This window comes from Astatotilapia calliptera, chromosome 2 (genome assembly GCF_964374335.1).
Source record: "Astatotilapia calliptera chromosome 2, fAstCal68.1, whole genome shotgun sequence".
Taxonomy (NCBI): domain Eukaryota; kingdom Metazoa; phylum Chordata; class Actinopteri; order Cichliformes; family Cichlidae; genus Astatotilapia; species Astatotilapia calliptera.
Genome location: NC_137423.1, coordinates 18,733,492 through 18,756,068, shown reverse-complemented (window position 1 = coordinate 18,756,068; position 22,577 = coordinate 18,733,492). Strand labels below are relative to the sequence as shown.

General features: G+C 44.2%; 2 long non-coding RNA genes across 2 annotated transcripts in view; one reads left to right on the top strand and one right to left on the bottom strand.

The window, feature by feature from the left end:
- The window catches only part of LOC145430852 (uncharacterized), a 407,956-nt gene that overhangs the window by 356,494 nt on the left and 28,885 nt on the right, over nt 1-22,577 (bottom strand). The window lies entirely within an intron of this gene.
- LOC145420489 (uncharacterized) lies at nt 20,523-20,905 on the top strand. The gene is made up of 2 exons (XR_013901810.1): nt 20,523-20,654; nt 20,740-20,905. It is a non-coding gene; the product is annotated as an uncharacterized LOC145420489 (long non-coding RNA).

Genomic DNA, 22,577 nt, shown 5'->3' with positions numbered 1-22,577 from the left:
CTGTTGCACTTCTGCATTGGATTCATTTTTTTCAGCCCTGGAGGTGTCTTCTTGGGTCTAAATCAACCTATTAGATAATTTCTTCAACCAGACAAGCTGTGCTCTGGGAAATGTTAGCATTAGGAAACCTCATTCTGCTTCCTGCTGCTGCATATGCTTCTATGTCGCACCCCCCTTTGCTTTTCTTCACAGATGAATGAGTATGGTACTGGAGGACACGCACACACAGACGCAAAGATAGCAAGCTATAGATGGGAATGAAACCGGTTAAAGAAAGAGGAGGGACATGGGGTTGGGGTAGGGGGGTGAGGGCAAGTAAGATAGAGAAAGACAGAAAGCCCCCAAAATGGCTCTTAAACTGCTTCAAAATTGGTCATTGGTGTAATCAGGGAGGAAAGCATTGCAGAAGCCTGCTCCATTAGGTAGAATGGTGACTCTCTCTATCTCTCTCTCCTCTGCTTCCTCTTTCTGTCCCTTCCTCTCTCATCATTTCTTCTTTGCACTCTCTCATGTGCTTCTTCTGAGACTCATCCATCTTTTGGTGCTGCTGGAACAAGAAGAAAAAGCCTCTATATCACCCTTCCTCCTCACGTCATAAGTGTAAAAGATTTAATAGCGATGGAACGGAGTTGCGTTGCCACAGATACATGGAAAACATTTTGACATTGACATGACAGCTTGATCATGTACTGTAACACTCGTTTTTTTTTTTTTTATGAGAAGCAATTACTGCACTGCCAAATATAGATGCAAGTTCATAAGTTTGTATTGACAAAATTAATAAAAACTGACTGTAATATATTTTTTTTTGCTTTTAGCAAAACTGTTAGGATGTGGGCATATTTACAGCTGTGTTGCATCACCTCTTCTTTTAAAAAAGTATTCTGAATTTTGTTAACAGTGGAGCGCAGTTGCTTTCATCTTTAAAGCAAAACATTTTTCCTTTCTTGCTTAAAGAATTTCAAATGCTGAATCCTTTGCTGTTGTTCTTTATGTTTTTTGTTTTAGTAATCCCTGAAATGTTTTTTACATGACAAGTCTGGACTATAGATAGGCCAGTTTAGCAGCCAGAGCCCTTCATTATGAAATGATTTTGTTGTAGCACACACTATGTGTAGTTTGCTATTGTCTTGTTGAATTAAGCAAGGCATGCAAGAGAGCCTGCACGTATTGTTTAGCATTGAAATCCAATTCAATCCAGTTCATTTCAGTTTTGTGTGCAGTCTCAAAAACCATCAAGCTCTACAATTAAACTGTCTCACATGAGGACGCCCCAGGAAAGGAAGACCAAGAGTTCCTCTGCTGCTGAGGATACATTCATCCGAGTCACCAGCCTCAGAAATCACAAGTTAACAGCAGCTCAGATTAGAGCCCAGATAAATGCCACACAGAGCTCCAGTAGCAGACACATCTCTGCATCAGCTGTTCAGAGGAGCCTTTATGGTCAAATAGCTGCTAAGAAACAACAACTAAGGAAAAGTAACAAGCAGAAGAGATTTGTTTGGACCAAGACAAACACAAGGAGTGGACATTAGACCAGTGGACATCTGTGCTTTGGTCTGATGAGACAAAATTGAGATCTTTGGTTCCATCCGCCGTGTCTTTGTGCGACACAGAAAGGTGAACGTTGGTTTCTACATGCATGGTTCCCACTGTGAAGCATGGAGGAGGTGGTGATGGTGTGGGGGGGCTTTGCTGGTAACACTTTTGGGGATTTATTCAAAATTGAAGGCAGACTGAAGCAGTGTAGCTACCAAAACAACAGCACAGTGACCCCAAACACACCTCCAGGCTGTGTGAGGGCTATTTGACCAAGAAGGAGAGTGATGGAGTGCTGCATCAGATGGCCTGGCCTCCGCAGGATCACAGAGTGAAGGCAAAAGGACCAGCGGGTGCTCAGCATCTGTGGGAATTCCTTCAAGACTGTTGGAAAACCATTTCAGGTGACGACCTCATGAAGCTCATGGAGAGAATGCCAAGAGTGAGCAAAGCTGTAAGCAAAGCAAAGGGCCGCTGCTTTAAAGAATCCAAAATATCAAACATTTTTTGAGTTATTTCACAATTTTTTATTTACTACATAATTCCATGTGCTCATTCATAGCTTTGATGCCTTCAGTGAGAATCTGTGATGAATATAAAGAAAAAGCATAAAATGAGAAGGTGTGACCAAACTTTTGTCTGGTATCATATATGCCAGATATCTCCAATAATAAACCCAATTTGCAGATGCTCAAAAGTAATTGGACATGCAACTGACAACCAGTTTCAAGGTGAAGACTCCGAGCTTATTATTCCTTAACAAATGAAACGGATAAAAGATCTGGATTTGATTCCAAGTGTTGAACTTGTTTGGTAGCTGTTCTCATGAAAACTCAATGTGAGGCCCAAAGAGAATATAATACAATACAACACAACTGAACTGAAGTCCTACTGTAACCCTAAAATATAGAGTTAGAGTAGAGCCATGATTATCACAGTGATGACTTTGGCTTCAGCAACACCAAAAAGGCAAGAATGGGAGACAACTAAGGGGAATGACTGCAGTATCCTGTCCTTGGCTAACAAATGCCCCATTGACAATATCCAGTAGGTGTATCACTGTCCAAGTTTCCAGCTTCATTAACATATACACAAGAAAATACAAACTACTTGTTGCACTCAAGAAGAGAAAAGCCTGCACGATGAAGCAGGATTTTTAATTTCAGTGTTAACCTTGGGCTTTCAGTACTATGAAGGTGCTTCACTTCTTATAACCTGCTTCAAAGCAGGTTATGTTCCAGATTACAGATCAACAGGTATAACATCACAGCGTAGTCGCGGATCAATCCTCTGGAAAATGGCCCTGATTAGACTTTAACAGAAAACACCTTAAAAGAGGCTGCACATTTGGGGGAAAAAGTGTGCCACATCACCTATCAAAGATGCTGGAGGCAGTGTTATGGCTGACAGTGGAAGTGGGTCACTGGTGTTTATGAATTGACTGCTGAGCTAATTAGCTGAATGAATTCTGAAGTATTCAGGGCTATACGCTCTGCTTGGAGTACAGTCGAGCAGTTTACCGTATAGCCCCGTACACAAAGAGTACAGAATCAACCAAATTGAACTGATTGGACAGCATTCACAGTAAAAACAGAAAATGACCAATCCATATTGCAAAACCAGCCCAAGAGTTTCCTAAGGCAAACAAATGAGGAGAGTGTGCCACCCAGCACAGTTTGCTTTTCAGATCCTGAAACAAAGCTGAATGCAAACAGATGCACAGATAAGCAGCAGGTAGAGATAGCCTCAAAGACTATCTCCAGGGAGGAAACAGTGTTTGATGGTGTCCATGAATTCTAGACTTGGATTTTCATCTGAGTTAAAACATCAATTAAAAGCAAAATAAACAAAATATCCATCAAAACATTCCTTATATTTAACAGTATGTTAGTTTGTTCCATTTTGTGAAAATGAGGACTAATACATATGCTGACTGTAACCTGAACAGTTAATGCAACAGTTTGTTAAACTCCTTTGATTAAGGCTGAAGGTCTGCACTGTAATTATATCTGGATTTATTTACAACTGTGGTGGTGTACACACACACACACACAAAAACCCCACACAGACAAAAAAACACTGTGTCGTTGTCCAACGACGTAACTCTACTGTGTCTTTTTCAGACAAAAGATAAATTACACATCACCAAATATGGTACTGTGCAAGTCTTGGACCACCCCTCATATTTTTATATTTTAATACAAATATAATAAAAACAAATGATAGTAATTGAATTATTATTAACATAAATAATTAAAATCTGGAAAGATGCTCAGAGAAAAACAAACAAGAAAAAGAGTAGAAGAAATATAACCCTTCCTACAACTGAAAGCACTGACATCCCAGACTTCTCCAAATATCCTTCTTAGACACAACTTGTATCAACTTGTATCCATTCACAGCTGCTCTAATGCTTCATGGCATAGACTCAACAAGCTGGTCCATATTGACATAATGGTGTCACACAGTTTCTGCAGATTTGCTGATTGATTGATTTGCTGAGAATCTCCCATTCTACCACATCTCAAAGGTGATATTGATTTGAGAACTGATGACTCTGGAGGTTATTTTAGTAGAGTGGACTAACTGTCATGTCCAAGAAACCAGCTTGAATTTTCCACTGACATTAAAATCTGAGGATATTTCTACGTTCATCAATTTTGACAAGATCCCCAATACCACCAAACCATTATAGAGCCTCAGCTTGTGCTGTCTGTAGACACTGAAATGTCAAATTTCGATTTATCACTTCCTAAGACGCATTATTAACTCAGTCACCTTGTTGGTGATTGGCAAATATGCAATTCAAAATGTGATCTTCTGGTATTTGTGGACACAACACTGGTTCAGCCTTTGAGTTAGGTGCCTTTTTATGCTTGATCCTGTTAAAATGGCTCAGGTTTAAAGACTGGACTGAAAATACATGAAAAAACAGAAAGTTGCCAAAGAAAAGCTTCAGAGCACTTTAGGTAATCCTCTTTAAAAACAAAATGACAAGAAGCCTGGCTCCTTGGAAGCAAAACATATGAAATGAGGGGTGGCTCAAACTTTTACACAGTACTGAATGGTAGTGCAGTATCTGTTAGTGTGATTAGATCTCAGAGGGTTAAAGGAACAATTAACTGCTCATTCAAAATTTCGATTGATGCAGAGCATAGTTGTGTTGTTGATGTCCTGACTTGGTTTTTCTGCTTGTCAAGATCTGTTTTGTACTGAGGACTGGCTTTTCCCTCTCCCTCCTTTGTCTTCTCGTCTTCTCGATCCTTTCACCCATGACTTCCTCTTTGTTTCTCATGTTTTAAGAGCCAAGACATCTTTTCAGTTAAGATCAACTTGTTAAAAAGTGACCCAACATTTTTCCCCCAAACTCTTTCAAAATATTTTCTTCTGCATTCTCCCTCTGCCTTCAAAAGACCCTCTTTCTCTTTCTCTCCTGTAGAGTCCAGCCAAATGGAGCAAATCCTTCCAAAGAGGGTTTTGATGATGAAACAAATAAGGGAGCCACCAGAGAAATCCCTTGCAGCTTCAATGGGGTGTGCTGGGCAAGATTAACAGCCAAAAGGGCTTTTCTCTGCTTGGTCTTCTAAGGCTGCAAAGTGCATATAATATGGCAACATGCGGTGGAAAGGCAATCTAATCTGAGGCTTCTTGTTTTGAAGACTAAAAGAAGGCAGAGGATGGTCACTGGACTGAAGCCGAGTCTACAATTCATGAAGTGAGCAGCAAAAAAAGCTGATCTTGACTTCTTCAAAAGATTGTTCCAGGTCAATGAGAAAAAATAAAGGAAACTACGTTATATAAATACTTTTTATTATATGTATATAATATATGTGTGTGTGTGTGTGTGTGTGTGTGTGTGTGTGTGTGTGTGTGTGTGTGTGTGTGTGTGTGTGTGTGTGTGTGTGTGTGTGTGTGTGTGTGTGTGTGTGTGTTTTTTACCCAAATCATAATTGACAGCAATACATACGTAGTTTTTTTTGTATTTGAAATTCCAAATGGTTTTTGGCTATGCTGACACACTTTTCCTACGATTCATTGTCCTTACTTCCTACTGCTGTACCCCAGCTGAAAAAAGGAGGAGTTGTTGTAGCACAACCACCGCTAGGCTCAAAAAATCACGACATTTTGTAGAAAAAAACCTGAGTACGTTAAATAGACTGGCTCTTTTATGGTAAGGCAGGGTCGTCAGGTCATTTTTCAGCATCACTGCTTTTGTCTTCATCACCAGTAAAATAGCAGCACTCTGATGTCTATGCTTTATCTTCATATAAAAGCAGAGGTGGTGAACTACTGGTCAGAATATATCGACGACTGCAACAACTGTTTTTATTATTTTGATTAACCAAGTGAAAAATGTTACCAGTGATTAACCTTGTGTTTATCCAACCCTCAAACCTTTGTTTTAGACACAAGCAATTGACCTTTTAGGAAAAAATAAAACATTTAATAGGTCAATAATCATAAAACTAAAAACATACTTATTCTGAGAGCTTCAGTTTAGGGTGACTTGGACTTCACAGGGTCAAAACTCTTTGTTATGGATCTACAATCTCCATGTAAACTCGTAGTATTACAAAGCTCCTTTTCTTGGAATAGAGAAACTGTACCCTCCAGCAATATGAATACACTGTTGAATTTACCACTTTAGTAGGGCCTGGGGTCACGACATTGGTTGAGTCAATAAAGATCCTTGTAAACATGATGAATTTTTCCAGCTTCAGTGGTCTGCAGCTGTGTGGGTCACATGAGCAGCATTCAACAGGAAAAAGTAATTTGATTATGGAAACTTGAGATGAGGTCACACTCCACAGAGATGAAATGGGTACGTCAAGTGATTCAATTTAGAGAAGCAATATGAACATGTGAACATATGCATGTAAGTATATGAAGTACATATGTACTCCACAATGTACCCTTTTCTCCTATTCCAGCATAATGTTGTAAATCCAAGCCCATTATGTATTCATGATTTGAATCCTGGGTTGTGCGAAATCCTTGAAATAAACACTAGACAAAGTGAACTAAGGTGTAGGTTTGTTAGGTTATGTTGTGGCGATCCTCGAGTTGGGGGGCTTATGTTCATACTGGAGTGCAAAATTAAAACCAATGTAAGATGGACAAGAAAAGTTCAAAGCCATCAGGTGCTCAGTTTACAAAAAAGAGAAAAGAAGAGGAAGAGAAACGAGCAAAAGATACAGGTAAGCAGATGTGTGATTGGATAATGGCAGGTCATCCTGAAACAATCAGAATCAGAATACTTTATTAATCCCTAAGGAAATTATGTGGATTACAGTTGCTCCAAGAAGAAATGGTAAAAAAAAGTAACAGTAACAGACTAAACTCCAAACAATACAATATGTTACAGGTTTCAATATTAATTAGTCATTGTCAATTGTTGATTTGTACTGTTCTCATTGTATGATGAATTATGATGGCTGTTTGGTGGCTGTTTGCATACAATGCATACTCTCTCTCTCTTCATGTGTGTGTGTGTTTCTCTGGTGAAATTCAGTCTGGTTCCGACAACAGTTTTATGTTAATGTACAATCCTTAATATGTTTTGTGTGTGTGTGTGTATGTGTGTGTGTGTGTGTGTGTGTGTGTGTGTGTGTGTGTGTGGTTGGGGGGGCAGAGGGAGTGTTCGCCCAGGGCGCCAAACAGGCTAGGACCGCCACTGAACACATGTCCTGGTTTTGTACTTTTGTACAAGCTTTTTCCATTACAGCTCTTCATCAGGGAGAATACATAGAAACTTCTCAGCTGTAGTTTATCATCTTTAACTTCATTCTATTTACTTCCATAATAGCCTAAGCTTTTTAAAAAGCTCCAGATATGCAGAATTTCACAGCATTCCATACAACGGTATTTTGCCTGCACAACTCTGTTTATATTTCCCAGGAGGAATGTGTTTATCTTTAAGGAAGCTTTAACAGAATTTAAGAACCCGCAGTGACTAAAAAAGACATGTGAGAAACATATTTTGGAGCTTTACTGTCATGCTGTTTGACCTTTTTGCACATCCAATTGTTAAAGGAGGATCTGGCGTCAATTAAACAAAACAGCAAAGATTTTATGTCAGCTACTGTCGAAGAAAATGTAAAATGACAGCACCCTGCAAACACACAAAGCTTTCTGGATGATTATTAGAATCCACAGGAGCATGAGCAGTTACTCAAAGCCATAAGTAAACTCTGTGGCTCTCTGGAGCCTGAATTAATGTCTTTAGAGCATCAGCTACATTGTGTTAATATGTCTCCATTAGACACTGCTGCCAACTCCCAGTATCTCTGTCTGCTCTGCTGTCTGGGGACTGGGGAGGAGAGAAGAAAGGACAAGGAAAGTGTCAACAAGAGAGAGAGAGAGAAACAAAGAGGGTGAAAGTACAGAGAGGGTGTGAGACGGGAGAAGAACCGATGAGGTGGGAGGATGTCTAGACAGATAGACTGAAAGTGGAAGCCACAGGACAGCCAGAGGCAGACAGCAGGGAACTAAGAGAAAATGGACAAGAAAGGACAAAGCGACAAGTAGAAACTGAAAACTGAAAATGACTGAGGGACAAATAAAGACAAGGACAAGAGGCAGGAGCGATGGAAACAGAGACGCATCATGGAACAGAGAGAATTAAAGAGAAAAGCTGGAGCCAGAGTGAGGCACAATCGAGTGAGGAACTCATTTATTTAACGGGGTTGCCATGGGGAACAGTATCTGTGATGAATGTGTGGGTTGATTATGCAACCAGTTGACTATAATTCACCCAACTGACACAAATCATGACCAGTGACCAACGGGGAAGGAAGACGTTATTGAAACTGAGCCTATAGGATGTGTACAGGATACAGGTACCATGCAGGAGACAGTAGATGCCAGGGTAGACACCAGAGCGCTATAGGAGTGTAAAAAGATCTTGAACACACACTCAGCTTAAATGAGTGTTAGGTTACAGTCATGTGAGGAGGTGGGTTTTTTCACAGAGGGCGATCGTGGCTCAAGAGTTGGCAGTTCGTCTTGTGATCGGAAGGTTGCCGGTTTGAGCCCCGGCTCAGACAGTCTGGGTCGCTGTGTCCTTGGGCAAGACACTTCACCTACCGCCTGCTGGTGATGGCCAGAGGGGCCGATGGCGCAATATGGCAGCCTCGCTTCTGTTAGTCTGCCCCAGGGCAGCTGTGGCTACAACTGTAGCTGCCTCCACCAGTGTGTGAATGTGAGAGTGAATGAATAGTGGAATTGTAAAGCGCTTTGAGGGCCTCGAAAAGCGCTTTATAAATGCAATCCATTATTATCATTACCATGCATTCCTCTGAAAGAGATAGCAGAGCCACTTCCAAAGGAATCGAGGGTAGTTAGTAGCCAGGATTCGCTAATAAAGCACACTTAATTAACTATGATCAACAAATGTAACCAGCTCTGTAAAAGTAGACGTTTTTATAGTTTGCTGGTCTGGATTATTCAGGTTTGTATTAACACAAAACAACAATAAATGACTGGAAAAGTATGGCTTTTTTGGAAGGGCTGCCAGGAGACAGCCCTTCTCTCTTAAACACAGTTGGCAAAGAGAACATGGCAGTGTAGCTGAGATTTACAAATTTGCATCTGAACAAACTACAAAACCAAAATATTCTTTGGACTGATGAGAGCAAATCAGAGATGTTTTGCACATTGCCAGCTTAAGAGAGTCGTGTTTAAATGAATTCCCAAAAACTTCAATCAAGTGAACGAATGTTATAAAGAAGAGTGAATGTATAAAAGCCATACAACAATTAGGCTACTTTAAGTTAGTGCTGCTAAAAGTGCTTGTACAAGCTATTAAATCATGAGTGAGGTTCACTTCTTCTCCTAAAGCATGAGCCGTGAACAACATTAGCTAACATTTGCATTTCACTATTCTGTCAGGGAAAGAAAACAAGGGATTCACTTTGTGGAGGAATGACTTCATTGTTAGGGTCAAATCCCACCATGAGCTTTTCTTTCGTCTGTCGAATGTTAGCTAAGGCTACAGTACCTGCGAACATTAGCATGCTTGCTATTGAGTGCAAGCCATTTCCTGTGGAAAAATATTGTCTTGTGCAGATAAGATAATATTTTTCTGCAGTGACACAGAGTAAGTAATGTTTGTTGATGCTTGACCGATAGATATCTGGCTCTGGTCCAAACCGCTTTATAATTTTATTGCATATCATCATTATACTCATTTTCCAAAGCAAAGTGCATTATGAGGACGTACGAGAATGTTCACTCGACTTATGGGTCAGTGTTGTTACATTAAGTAGAGCACTAGAGAGAGGTTAATTTTGAGGACTTTAATCTTAATTTTAATTATCAGTTTGATGACTCTTCTTTCTGCAGCTTTTCTGTTCCTGCCTGATTTCAAAGCACTCTGAGCTAACACTAGCTGCTCAATTAAATTGCACTATGGTTGTCATGGCTACTGAACGGACTCACGCGCAGACATGTCACCGTCTGCAGAGACAGGCCGTGCGGTGGTGTGTGTAATGGACCCAGGTGCGTACACAAGTGAGTAGACGGGAGTGAACTTAACAGAAAGCGAGCCTTTATTATGGCTGGAGACAAGGTGTACAAACAAAGCAAGGATAGCGTGGCTAGGCTATAACTAAACTGGGAAAACTAATACTGTGACAAACTAAGGAAACTCAGAGACTATGATGTTCGCTGCAAAGACTGACCGGGAAAACATGGAGGTGAGAACACAGGCGACGCGACACAGACTGTATGAAACACAGAGACTAAATACACATGAGGGATGATCAGGGGAAGTGGCCACACATGGGAGCACAGCTGACACACATGAACCTAACGACAGGACAGGAGAAGTGAAACTAAATACACTGACATTGAATACAGACTTTCAAAGTAAAACAGGAAACATGGAGTTTAGACATGACATGAACTAAACATAACCATGCAGACATGACTCATGACAGGTAAACGCACGAACCAGGGAGACTGAGTACAGTGGAAGATGACAGAAGCGACAGCATGAACTTGACAACACAAGACACACAGACATAAACACATGAAGGGCAAGGGAGGCTTAATACAAGGGTAATATAATTACAAATGAGCTGGAATAACTTAATGAACCTAAACAAACAATAAACATCAAAATAGACTAAACACAAAACACTGGGTCGCACGACCCAGGACCATGACAAGACAGTTCTTTCGCAGAGAACAAAAGGAGATTTATTCACAAAAGGGATCACCTTAGTGCTATATATATGTACAGTGAGTTGGGAGGGCGGTCCAGGGCTCCAGGGAGAGAAGGGGGGGGAATCCACACACACGCTTCCTCTTCCACACAATCACCGCCACAGCTCCTCCGCACACACGCACTCCTCTTCAGCCGCACTCGCTCTAAAACTCCACACACGCTGCCACACTTGGGCAGGTCCCGTAATTTGGTCCAGAAGAGGGATATCTACACACAGAAGTTAAGGCTAGTTCCACAGAAAAATACACACAAGGGATTCTTTTTGAAAATGCCGAGAGCACGAACTCAGGAGGTTCAACGTTCCAGCGGTGAGCTGCTCAGTGCCACTGCCTTAAATAGCGGCTGGGGAAATCAGCCAGATCAGCAGCAGGTGGACACAATCACATAGGTGCGTGGGCCAAGAGCGAGAGCCCGTAACGAGCTCCACCCAGGCAGAGAGGAGGAGGAGAGACAAAGAAAACAAAAACTAACAACAACAAAACCTGTAGCCAGCGTGGGCCAACCAGAGAGACACGGGGACCGTGACAGTACCCCCCCCCCCTTAACGGGAGCCACCCAGCGACCCACCAGGCTTATCCGGATGAAGGCAATGAAAGGCCGCAACCATCCCGGGATCCAACACTGCGGAGCGGGGAACCCAGCAACGTTCCTCAAGGCCATAACCCTCCCAATCCACCAGATAGTGAAGACTCCTCCCTCGGCGGCGAGAGTCCATGATGCGGGAGATCGTGTAGGCAGGGAGACCACCAACGACCCGGGTGGGCGGAGGGGGCCTGGAAGGAGGGCACAATGGACTGGAGAGACACGGCTTAATCTGAGACACATGGAAGACATTGTGTATCTTCATGTTGCGCGACAACTTAAGGCGAACAGAAACCGGGTTTATCAAAGCAGCAATGTCAAACGGCCCGATGAAGGTTGAGGTGAGTTTCTTTGATTCAGCATGAACAGGAACGAAGCGTGTGGACAACCAAACCTTTTGACCGATGGTGTACTCAGGAGCGGGAGTGCGGCGCCGGTCGGCCAGACGTTTGTTGCGTTCCTTCGTGCGCAGCAAGGCCGCCCGGGTGGCCCTCCAAACCCGGCGACACCTACGAAGGTGAAACTGGACCAAAGGGACAAAGTGCTCACCTTCCAGAGCAGGGAACAGAGGAGGCTGATACCCCAGGGAGGCCTCAAACGGAGATTGCCCTGTAGCCGAAGACGTCAGGCTATTGTGGGCATATTCCACCCAGGGCAGTTGGTCGCTCCAGATGGTTTGGTTGGAAGCAATTATCCAGCGCAGAGCGGTCTCCAGCTCCTGGTTAGTGCGCTCAGTTTGTTCGTTGCTCTGTGGATGGTAACCAGAGGAGAGACTGACCTTGGCTCCTAGCGCCGAGCAGAACTCCTTCCACACACGAGAGGTGAATTGCGGCCCACGATCCGAGACCACGTCCTCTGGGATGCCATGGAGGCGGAACACATGATTCGTGAGATGCCGAGCCATCTCCAGGGCCGTCGGGAGCTTGGGGAGTGCAACAAAATGCGCAGCCTTCGAAAAGCGGTCAACAATAGTCATTATAGTGGTGTTACCTGCTGATTGTGGGAGGCCGGTAACAAAATCCACAGCGATATGGGACCACGGCCGAGACGGTGTAGGTAAAGGTTGCAGCAAGCCGGCCGGAGGTTGATGTCCCAGCTTGCTGCAGGCGCAGGTTGAACAGGCAGAGACGTACTCCCGAACGTCTCATGATAACGTGGGCCACCAGAAATAGCGCTGAGGGAAGGTGATCATTCTGTGTACTCCTGGGTGACATGTGAAGCGGGCAGTGTGAGCCCAATGCAGTACCTGAGACCGAGTGGCCGATGGAACAAAGAGCCGCCCCGCTGGTCCTCCTCCAGGGTCTGGTTCAGCCCGCTGAGCCTCACGAATGGCCGACTCGATTTCCCATGTTATTGTACCAATGGCACAAGTCGCTGGCAGGATAGGCTCAGGGTCCTGCCTCTCCTCAGGCACCGAGAACTGACGTGATAGGGCGTCCGGCTTCACATTCCGCGAGCCCGGTCTGTAAGAGAAAAGTTGAAACGGGTGAAAAAAAGAGCCCACCTGGCCTGTCGACCGTTGAGACGTTTTGCTGTTTGCAGGTAAGCCAGGTTTTTGTGGTCTGTCCATACAATGAATGGCTGAGCCGTGCCCTCCAACCAGTGCCTCCATTCCTCCAAGGCCAGTTTTATAGCCAAGAGCTCCCGGTCTCCCACGTCATAGTTGCGTTCAGCTGGGGAGAGGCGGCGAGAGAAGAAGGCACAGGGCCGTAGCTTACCCTCTCGCTGTTGTGAGAGCACAGCGCCGACCCCCGAGTCAGAGGCATCCACCTCCACAATGAATTGGAGTCGCAAGTCGGGCTGAGCCAGGATGGGTGCGGTGGTGAATCGGTCCTTGAGCTGTGTGAAGGCCTTTTGGGCCGCCTGATCCCACTGAAAAGAGAACTTAGGAGAGGTTAAGCGGGTCAAAGGCAGAGCGATTTTACTGAAATCCCTAATGAACCGGCGATAAAAATTCGCAAAGCCGAGGAACTGCTGAAGCTTACGGCGATCAGTTGGTTCCGGCCATTCCACTACAGCTTTGATCTTGGCCGGATCTGGTTTGAGGTTACCCTGGTCAATTATGTAACCCAGGAACGACACTGTTTGAACGTGAAATTCACATTTCTCCCCTTTTACAAAAAGTCTGTTCTCTAGCGGCCACTGGAGGACCTGTTTTACATGGGTTACATGTTCGGTTTCAGACTTGGAAAAAATCAGGATGTCGTCCAGATAGACGAAAACGAAACGATCTAAGAAATCTCGGAGCACGTCGTTAACCAACGCTTGGAAGATGGCTGGGGCGTTGGTTAGCCCGAACGGCATCACCGGGTACTCGAAATGACCGAGGTGTGTGTTAAAAGCAGTTTTCCACTCATCGCCGTCTCGGAGTCTGACCAGGTGATATGCATTTTGGAGGTCCAGTTTGCTGAACATGGTGGCCCCTTGAAGGAGTTCGAATGCAGATGAGAGAAGTGGGAGAGGATATTTATTCTTGAATGTAATTTTGTTCAGCCCCCGGTAATCAATGCAAGGATGTAGCGATTTGTCCTTCTTCTCAACAAAGAAAAACCCAGCCCCTACTGGGGACGAGGAAGGGCGTATTATGCCAGCAGCCAAGGATTCTGAGATGTATGTCTCCATTGCTTCCCGCTCAGGCTGCGAGATGCTGTACAAGCGGCTCGTGGGTAACGGAGCCCCAGGAAGCAATTCAATCGCGCAGTCGTATGGCCAGTGGGGGGGTAACGACCTCGCCCTGTCTTTGCAAAATACCTCGGCCAAGTCATGATAAACTGGCGGCACAGAGGAGAGGTCCGGTGGTTCCAAAGCTGGGGGTGGTTCGACAGTAGAGGCGAGGGGAGGGGCTGATCTAAGACAGTTCATATGACACTCCTCCCCCCACCCAGACATGCACCCCCTCTTCCAATCTATGCGAGGATTGTGTTGTTGTAACCAGGGGTGGCCCAAAACCAAAGGTGCGTGTGGAGCCTGAAACACAAAAAGGCTGATTGCTTCAGAATGATTTCCAGATAACGTGAGGGTAACTGGCTCCGTAACGTGAGTGATGTCCGGTAGGCGCTGCCTCGGTAAAGCAGAAACATGAAGGGGGTGTGGCAATGAGTCACAGACCAAGTTCAAGCGTTTGGCGAGATTTGAGTCAATGAAGTTTTGTTCGGCGCCGGAGTCTATTAAAGCTGAGAGAGAGTGTGTCATGGTTTGCTTAGTTATCTTGGCTGGCAGCAAAAAACGTGGAGGAGAATCTTGAGAGAGCACGCCCACCAGTATTCCTACCTTTACTGGCGGGCGCGCCCTTTTAATCGCAACGGGCAGGTTGCCACGAAATGGCCTTTCTTGCCACAAAACAAGCACTCACCAGAAACCAAACGGCGATGGCGCTCGGTGGAATTGACCCGGGAGTGCCCCAATTGCATGGGTTCCTCTTGATCCCACTCCTCCCTTTACTCACGGAGCTCTGCCTGGGCTCCTCCGGGCGCCGTTTTGGGCTGCCCCGAAGGCTCATGAAAGTTGTAGAGCCGGGAACTCCGTCGTGCACGCAGGCGGCCGTCTACTTTCACACACAAACTCATTAAAGCATCTAGCGAGGTGGGCAATTCCCGCATGGTTAATTCGTCCTTTAACTCTTCACAAAGATTATTTAGAAGGGTACTACGTAATGCATCCTCACCCCAGCCAGTCTCCTCAGCCAGAATCTGGAAGTCAATGGAGTAGTCTGCCATACTCCGCTTCCCCTACTTTAGGTTCAGTAACTGATGAGCTGCTGCTTCAGCGCCGGATCCCTTCTCAAGAACATTTTTAAATTTTGTGAGAAAAACAGCATAGGTTATGTCTGGATTGGCTTTCAGTGCCGCCTGAGCCCACAGCAGCGCGCGGTCACGTAACAACTGAACAAAAAATGCGATTCTTGCTCCATCATCTTCAAACAAACGTCTCTGTTGGCGGAAAACCAAAGAGCATTGCGTCAAAAATCCTGCACATTTGGACAGCTCACCAGAAAAGGGCTCAGGGGCAGGTAGACGAAGACCTGTGGCGCCTGGTTCCAGAGCAGAGGGGGCTGTTACCTCAGCTGCAGCCGGCTCCACAGCTGGGGCTTCGGCTCCCTGCGGGGCGGGGGGAGCCACCGAGGGCGTTCCTTCCAGCGGTGTAAGCCGAGCCACTGCCTGGGTGAGAGATGCAATCTGACCTAGCAAGTGTGCGAACATTGCCTCGTGGCGGGCCAGTAGCGCCTCCTGTGACGCAAGGGCTCGCTGGACTGGGTCTTGATCTGCTGAGTCCTGGCTGGAACGTTCTGTCATGGCTACTGAACGGACTCACGCGCAGACAGTTCTTTCGCAGAGAACAAAAAGGAGATTTATTCACAACAGGGATCACCTTAGTGCTATATATATGTACAGTGAGTTGGGAGGGGGTTAAGGTTAGTTCCACAGAAAAATACACACAAGGGATTCTTTTTGAAAATGCTGAGAGCACGAACTCAGGAGGTTCACCGTTCCAGCAGTGAGCTGCTCAGTGCCACTGCCTTAAATAGCGGCTGGGGAAATCAGCCAGATCAGCAGCAGGTGGACACAATCACACAGGTGCGTGGGCCAAGAGCGAGAGCCCGTAACGAGCTCCACCCAGGCAGAGAGGAGGAGGAGAGACAAAGAAAACAAAAACTAACAACAACAAAACCTGTAGCCAGCGTGGGCCAACCAGAGAGACACGGGGACCGTGACAATGGTGCCCTCCACTGATTCACAAGTGTGTCTAGTTTATGGCTGGTCATTTGGTCTGTGTTTATCTGTACAAACTAAACAGTTTAATACAGAGACATTTATTCATACTGGTTTGGCCAGGTATTTAGGAGTCTTTTTAAAATATTTTTGTTTCCTTTGTTTGTTGATGTTACAGTTAATGGTTTTTACTCATTTAATGTCCCAGTTGTAACCACCACCACCACTGGTTCAAATTTGTATGATTCTGTGTAGATGGATCAAATTGAAGTCAACGGTATATTACCATTACAAGCAAACTGTTTGAGTGTTTTTGGTCTGAACCTAATCACAGCTGATGTGTTCAGCTCATCCTAAACTAGTTACTGGGTGAAATATGATGAAGGGAGTTTGGTGTGGCAGCGCGGCTAAGCTGCAGGTAAGGTTGGCTTTACATTCATCACATTCTTTCAAAAAGACGTCGCAAAAACACTTTGAGGAAATTTCTTTAAAGTGCAGAAATGTTTGGGTTTATTTTATGACTAAAGGTTGGGGAACAGCTATAATGGTTTGATAGCTGATGTAACTGCTAGATTATTGTGTACTGTGGATGGTGAAATCCACAAGGATCAATAAATCTAATAGCCAAAGAAGCAGCACAGGAAAGCTGATCACATAGCATGCCTACAAAGAAAACATGTCTCAAGTCAATTTGGAAGTTATTTTAAGGAGAATAATTTCCTCCTGCTAAATTGGCGAGCCTAATCTGTGATACAGAGATTAAAGAGTGAAAAGAGTCTGTATCCCGAAGGATAACGAGCTCATCTGTGATATGCACATTACTATGAACGCTCCAAGCTTAGATTTGTCCCTGATATTACTCTAAAGAATAGGTATCTTTGTGCTAAACATAACCCATCTATTGACTGAGGGCCAAGTCGCATTCTCCACACACGTTATACTTTTTTTAACACTCAGCAGGAGATCTCTACGGGCGGTCCTCTCGACAATAGAGCCATCTCTGGTTTTAACAGTGATATAAGCACTTCCTCAGAACCTCTGTGCTTGTATGAGTGTGTGAGGTCACCGCTGAGAGTAATAGCAGTCCAAAGCAATGTAAAATCACCTCCAACGTTATGGCAACCAGATATGACTCTGAAGCACCTGAATTTATGATAAGGACCATTACAGAGAAAATGAGTCATCTAAATGGAAATGGAGATTAGCAATTAATCAGTGCAATTTGTCATGTGTTTAAAACATTTTACTCTAAAAATGAATATCTTTCTCCACATGAGAAATGTGGAAAGTATTTATTCTACCTGAATGCACAATCACCCACTGCTGTTTCCATAAAAACAAACAAAACATGAAAATAGCAGCAGATATTAACATGATTTCTTTTTTTGATGTATGCGTGTAGTATTTGAGAATGAAACGTTTCATATGTTAAACATGTTTTGATTCTGCTCCAAATACAAAGAGAAAAATAATCCACAGAATATTGGTCTCTTCTATCAGCAGCACATGAAGCTTATGTAAAAAGGTAATTATATCGTGGCAGGTTGAGACTCCAGGCAAACAATGCATTGGAAGATGATGAATGCGCAGCTCCGTCAGCAATGAATATCTTTTCATTTTGCCAGCTTTTCTTCACCTCTGCGAGCTTCTCTTGTCAGTAGCTGGAGAGTGTTAGCCTGACATTGTGCTGGATAACAGAAATAACAATAAGCAGTCTATAGAAGTCAGCAAAATTGCATTAAAAGAGGCAAATGAAAATTAATGCAAATTAAAATGCAAAAAAACCACCCCTCATCTAACTCGTCGTTCTGTTAGTATCCTTAAACTTGAGTTATTGTACAACAGAGAAACTACAGTAACTTAATAAACTTTTATTTATTTAGCATTGGCAGTGCCAATGGATCCACACCAGGACCTATCTAGTTACATTTTTATGTGTTAAATAAACTCGTGTATCTATGGTTCAGGGAGCAACGTTTTGCTACATAAAACAATCAAAATCTTTGTTTCTTTTTTTTACCTTAAAATAGTGCTGGCGTTTGAAGTAAGGATAAATCCAAATAAAAGCTACGCTACATACATTTCAAAGTAAGGTTGGTATGGCAACCCACCATCAGGGAATTGTTAGTTTCACCTTTTCATCCAGACTGAAATAGATCAATGACAGCTGGATGCTATGACAGTGAGAACGTGAGAAGTTCATGGTCCCCAAAGGATGAATCCAAAAGACTTTGTTAATGTTTAACTATTGATCCTATAATATTTAACTTGCCAAGTGAAATACATGTCCATATACAAAATGGATTGGTTTAAGCTTTGCTGCATACACTCATGATCCCCTGAGGATGAATCGCAGACACTGATGATGATGATGATGATGTGAGTATTGGTCTTGTGAATTGTCAGTGAAGTATCTCAACCCTCAACGGGCTCATTTCAACAGTGTTTCTATCCTGGCTCCTTGGCTCTATCTTTACAGCAGCCTCAAATTTGTAGTTTATTGAATTTTGATGCAAACCCTCTGAGTTTTTGTTAAGTTTGCTACTGCAGTTTTACCTAGCATTATCCTCATTATTGTTTCCCATACTACTAAGTGCCGTGGGTTGCAGGGGCGGGGATGTAACACAATAAAACAATAAAAGCAATTACTGAATAATTATGTACAACAAATTTCTCTCTCTAGCTCTCTCTCCAAGTCCTCTGTGCCCCATGTTTCAGAATTGGTTAGGTGAAGTTGCACAACAATTCTCATTTGTTATTTATCTCATTTTCATGCCACGCTGTAGCTCCAGAGGTCAGAATTCTAATTAAAATGCAACGTACTGGGTAAACAAAGATTCTTCCAGCAACCTTGATGATACAATGCTGGCAGTGCGACAGAGAAGGTAGGCAACCAAAAGCAGATGTAGAGCTGGAGAAAATATAGTAGCGAAAGGATTTCTACCTTCTACTTCGTGTACACACTGATAACAACTGATGTAATATGTGTGTCCAACACGTTCAATGCAAAGTACTCCCAGTACTCCCCTCTAGACAGCACCTGAAGCACTGGAAACATCTTTACATTTTACGTAAATCACAATATGTGTGTGTATTTGTTTTTTCTTGTCTCTCGTATGACTCGTATGATCCTACCTGCGATATGTGCAGTAGTTGAAGCTGCATTAACCACATTTAGTTGGAGTGATTCTTCTTTTTTTTATTCCAAACTGGATTCTGGAGTAAAAAATGAATTAATAAAGCAAATGTATTTGTTTGATTGTTAATGTTTGCTGATATATTTTTGTTTTTGTTTTGTTTTTTACATAATGGGAAAAAAAGCATGATCAAGATATTTGATTTCGCTCAAATAAAACTGGTCTTATGGCGTCATCTTATTTCAGTTGTGTGGAAATGATTTGGTTTATCAAAGAACAACATCAAACAGACCACCCTGCTGTGCAGGCAAAATAACACTGTTAGAATGCCATGTGTGCAATACTGTAATTTATTCAACTGTGATAAAAGCAGTGTAGTGCACTCCATCTCAGTCTCCAGCCCTCCTTAGCTCTTCTTCGTAGGCCTGAAAACTATCTGATTCTGCTGCTCTGCTCTGGATTTCTCTGTTTCTTTGCTCAGATTAGCGCACCACACTCTGGTTCCCCCGCTGCTCTACAGAGCCAGCAACCCACCCAGTGACGTGTTCCACTGCCCTGCCCTGACCCAGCTTAACATATTCATTTATTAATCACATTTAGTTACCTCTGGATCGTGTTACAGTAGCTTTCATATCAAAATCTGTGCAGCAAAAAAACAATGTGTTGCTAGGCAACTTTACATTCCACAGTTTTTGTTATGTCGTTGATGGCAGCTCTAGGTATGAGTGGCTGTCATTTTTCCCTTTTTATCCCACACCCAGCATCCACTGTATGATGGATAAACTAATTCCTTAAAGTGAACAATAGTAACAAAATATAAGATATTAGAGTTTTATTTTAAATTAGTTACATTGTTTTTAAAAAGCCAAGAGCTCAAAATGACCCCATTGTCAGTCCTAGTGTTAAATACACTGATTCATTTTGGTTTGAGATATTTATAGAAAGTGTAATAGAGCAGTGAATGTTGAATGAGATTTCATCTAATTAGTGCCAGGACTATAAATTCATATTTCCAAAGACTGCACAATAAGCAAAGTGTAGAATAACCACCAATGTTGGGAAGGTTACTTTTAAAATGTATTCCACTACAGATTACAGATTACATGCCCCAAAATGTATTTTGTAATGTATTCTGTTACGTTACTGTCAGGGTCCTGGGACTGGGCGACCCAGGATCCCTGAGCAGTCATGTATTATATTATTATTATTATTATTATATGTATTTTGGTATTGCTGCTGCTCTCCTCCATGATTGTAGATGTGAGTGTGTGTGTTTATGTCTGCGGGGATGCTTGGAGGATGGAGCTCAGCCACCTGCAGGCCTGAGGGGTGTGGCCCTGCGGAAGGACTGGCCACACCCGAAGCCACACACCTGCCGCTGATCAGGGCTCGTCGGGGGAGCTACTTAGGAGAGTCTTGGAGCTCCCACCGACGCGGGATCATTGCATGAGACTCCACGTTAGTCACCCTGTCTAAGTTTAGTCAGAAAGTGTATGCCTGCCATTTCTGAGTGTCCTGACAGCTGCGCTATTGTTTCCCGCAGGAAGAGCGTGGAAGGCACGGAGAGCAGCGAGCACCGGGGGGTGCTGACACGGGAGCAGAGAGCACACGGACTATTCACGGGAGACACGACACGGGAGTCTGGGAGAACACGGGGATTTATTGTTACGTTGTTTTCACTCTGTAAATAAACACTGTTTGTACATAGAGCACCGCGCCTGGGTCCTCCTTCCCCACTCCTTCCACGGTGTGCCATGCCATACCGTGACAGAATGATCCCGCCCCGTATGGACCCAGCGGTCTCTGAGGAGAGGCTCAGGAGGGAGGTTATGGACAGAATTTACCACCTATGTGAGTCGTGGTGGGAGAAGCCCACGGAGGGGTTGCGTCGCGCCGTGGAGAGACGGCTGCAGGAGATGCTGTTGAAATTCCCCTGGCTGGTGGACTCCCTTAATTCTGTAGTCCTGGACTTCCTGCTTTCCACCCTCCACCTCCACTCTCCTCCTCAGGCTGCTCACCGGCCCGGTCAGCTGGTGGATTCACAGCCTGAGACGCCGGCCCCGACATCTACATGGAAACGACGTTCGCGCCGCCGGCGTTCCTCACCGCAGCCAAAGCCACAGACATCTCAAGAGCCGGCTGTGGTGAGTAGTACGGACAATTTTTCATTTTCCTCATCATCTGTGTTTGTGTCTGCAGTGGACGAGCTGACGGTGCAGGTACCATCACCTTGGTCGGAGGTCGCTACACCACCCGCTGCTTCACCATCTGCAGCTGTAACACCGTCGTCATCTCATCCGCATGCAGTCACCCCTCAGCCGTCTTCTCCACCAGCAGCAGCCTCCATTCCACTACCCACTCCAGCAGCCTTGTCCGGAGAGAGCGACCTCACCTGCGTCCAACGCCTGATGGACTGGGTAACTCACACCACCAACAGAAGGGCAAGAGTGGTGGGGTTAAACGCCATCGAGGCGATCCTGGAGGGAAACCCCTACCTCGGCCAGCTCAAGGGAGTTTCCGCCTGCCTTTGCACCCTGCATAAAGCCCGGGGGGTAGTGCAAGCTCGGGAAACCTCAGACTTCGTCCAGCTGCAGCAGGAGCTCAGCGAGCCGGAGGAGCTCAGCGAGCCGGAGGAGCTCAGCGAGCCGGAGGAGCTCAGCATGCCCGAGCAGGAGCTCAGCGAGCCGGAGGAGCCCGCACCGCCAGCTGAGGAGCTCAGCATGCCCGAGCAGGAGCTCAGCGAGCCGGAGGAGCCCGCACCGCCAGTGTAATCCATTCATTTCAACAAAGTAACTGTATTCTGAATACCACCTTTTTAAATGGTAACTGTAACGGAATACAGTTACTCATATTTTGTATTTAAATACGTAACGGCGGTACATGTATTCCGTTACTCCCGAATACTGATAACCACTTCACAATTAGCTCAGTTACACAGTCAAAACAGGAGGAGGACACACTTTTATTTTTTCCAAGCGTGGTAAGCATATGTGACATCTCTTTAAACCCAAGCATAGTTCTCTATAGTTCCAATTTAAACCTGGGATTAAAGCTTTAAAGCTGGAATTTATATTTTTTACAATTCTATAATTTCTATAGCACCTAGATGAGCAAGAACCAAAAATGTATCCTAATAAAAATGCCTTTTTTTAAAATACAGATCTGGTCTGATTTGTGTTAGCAGCTCAGGGTGGGGATAGCCTGTAGACCTGTTATCCCTGTTTGCACTTCAGTGTACATAGATTTTATTATTCCTGTGTACATATGTATTATATGCAATGACATACCAAAGACAGATCAGTAGGGTTCAACTTTTTCTCTGCGTTGGAGCTTCGAGTTATGACACATATGCTAATAAACTCTTAAAACCTCTTCTGTTTC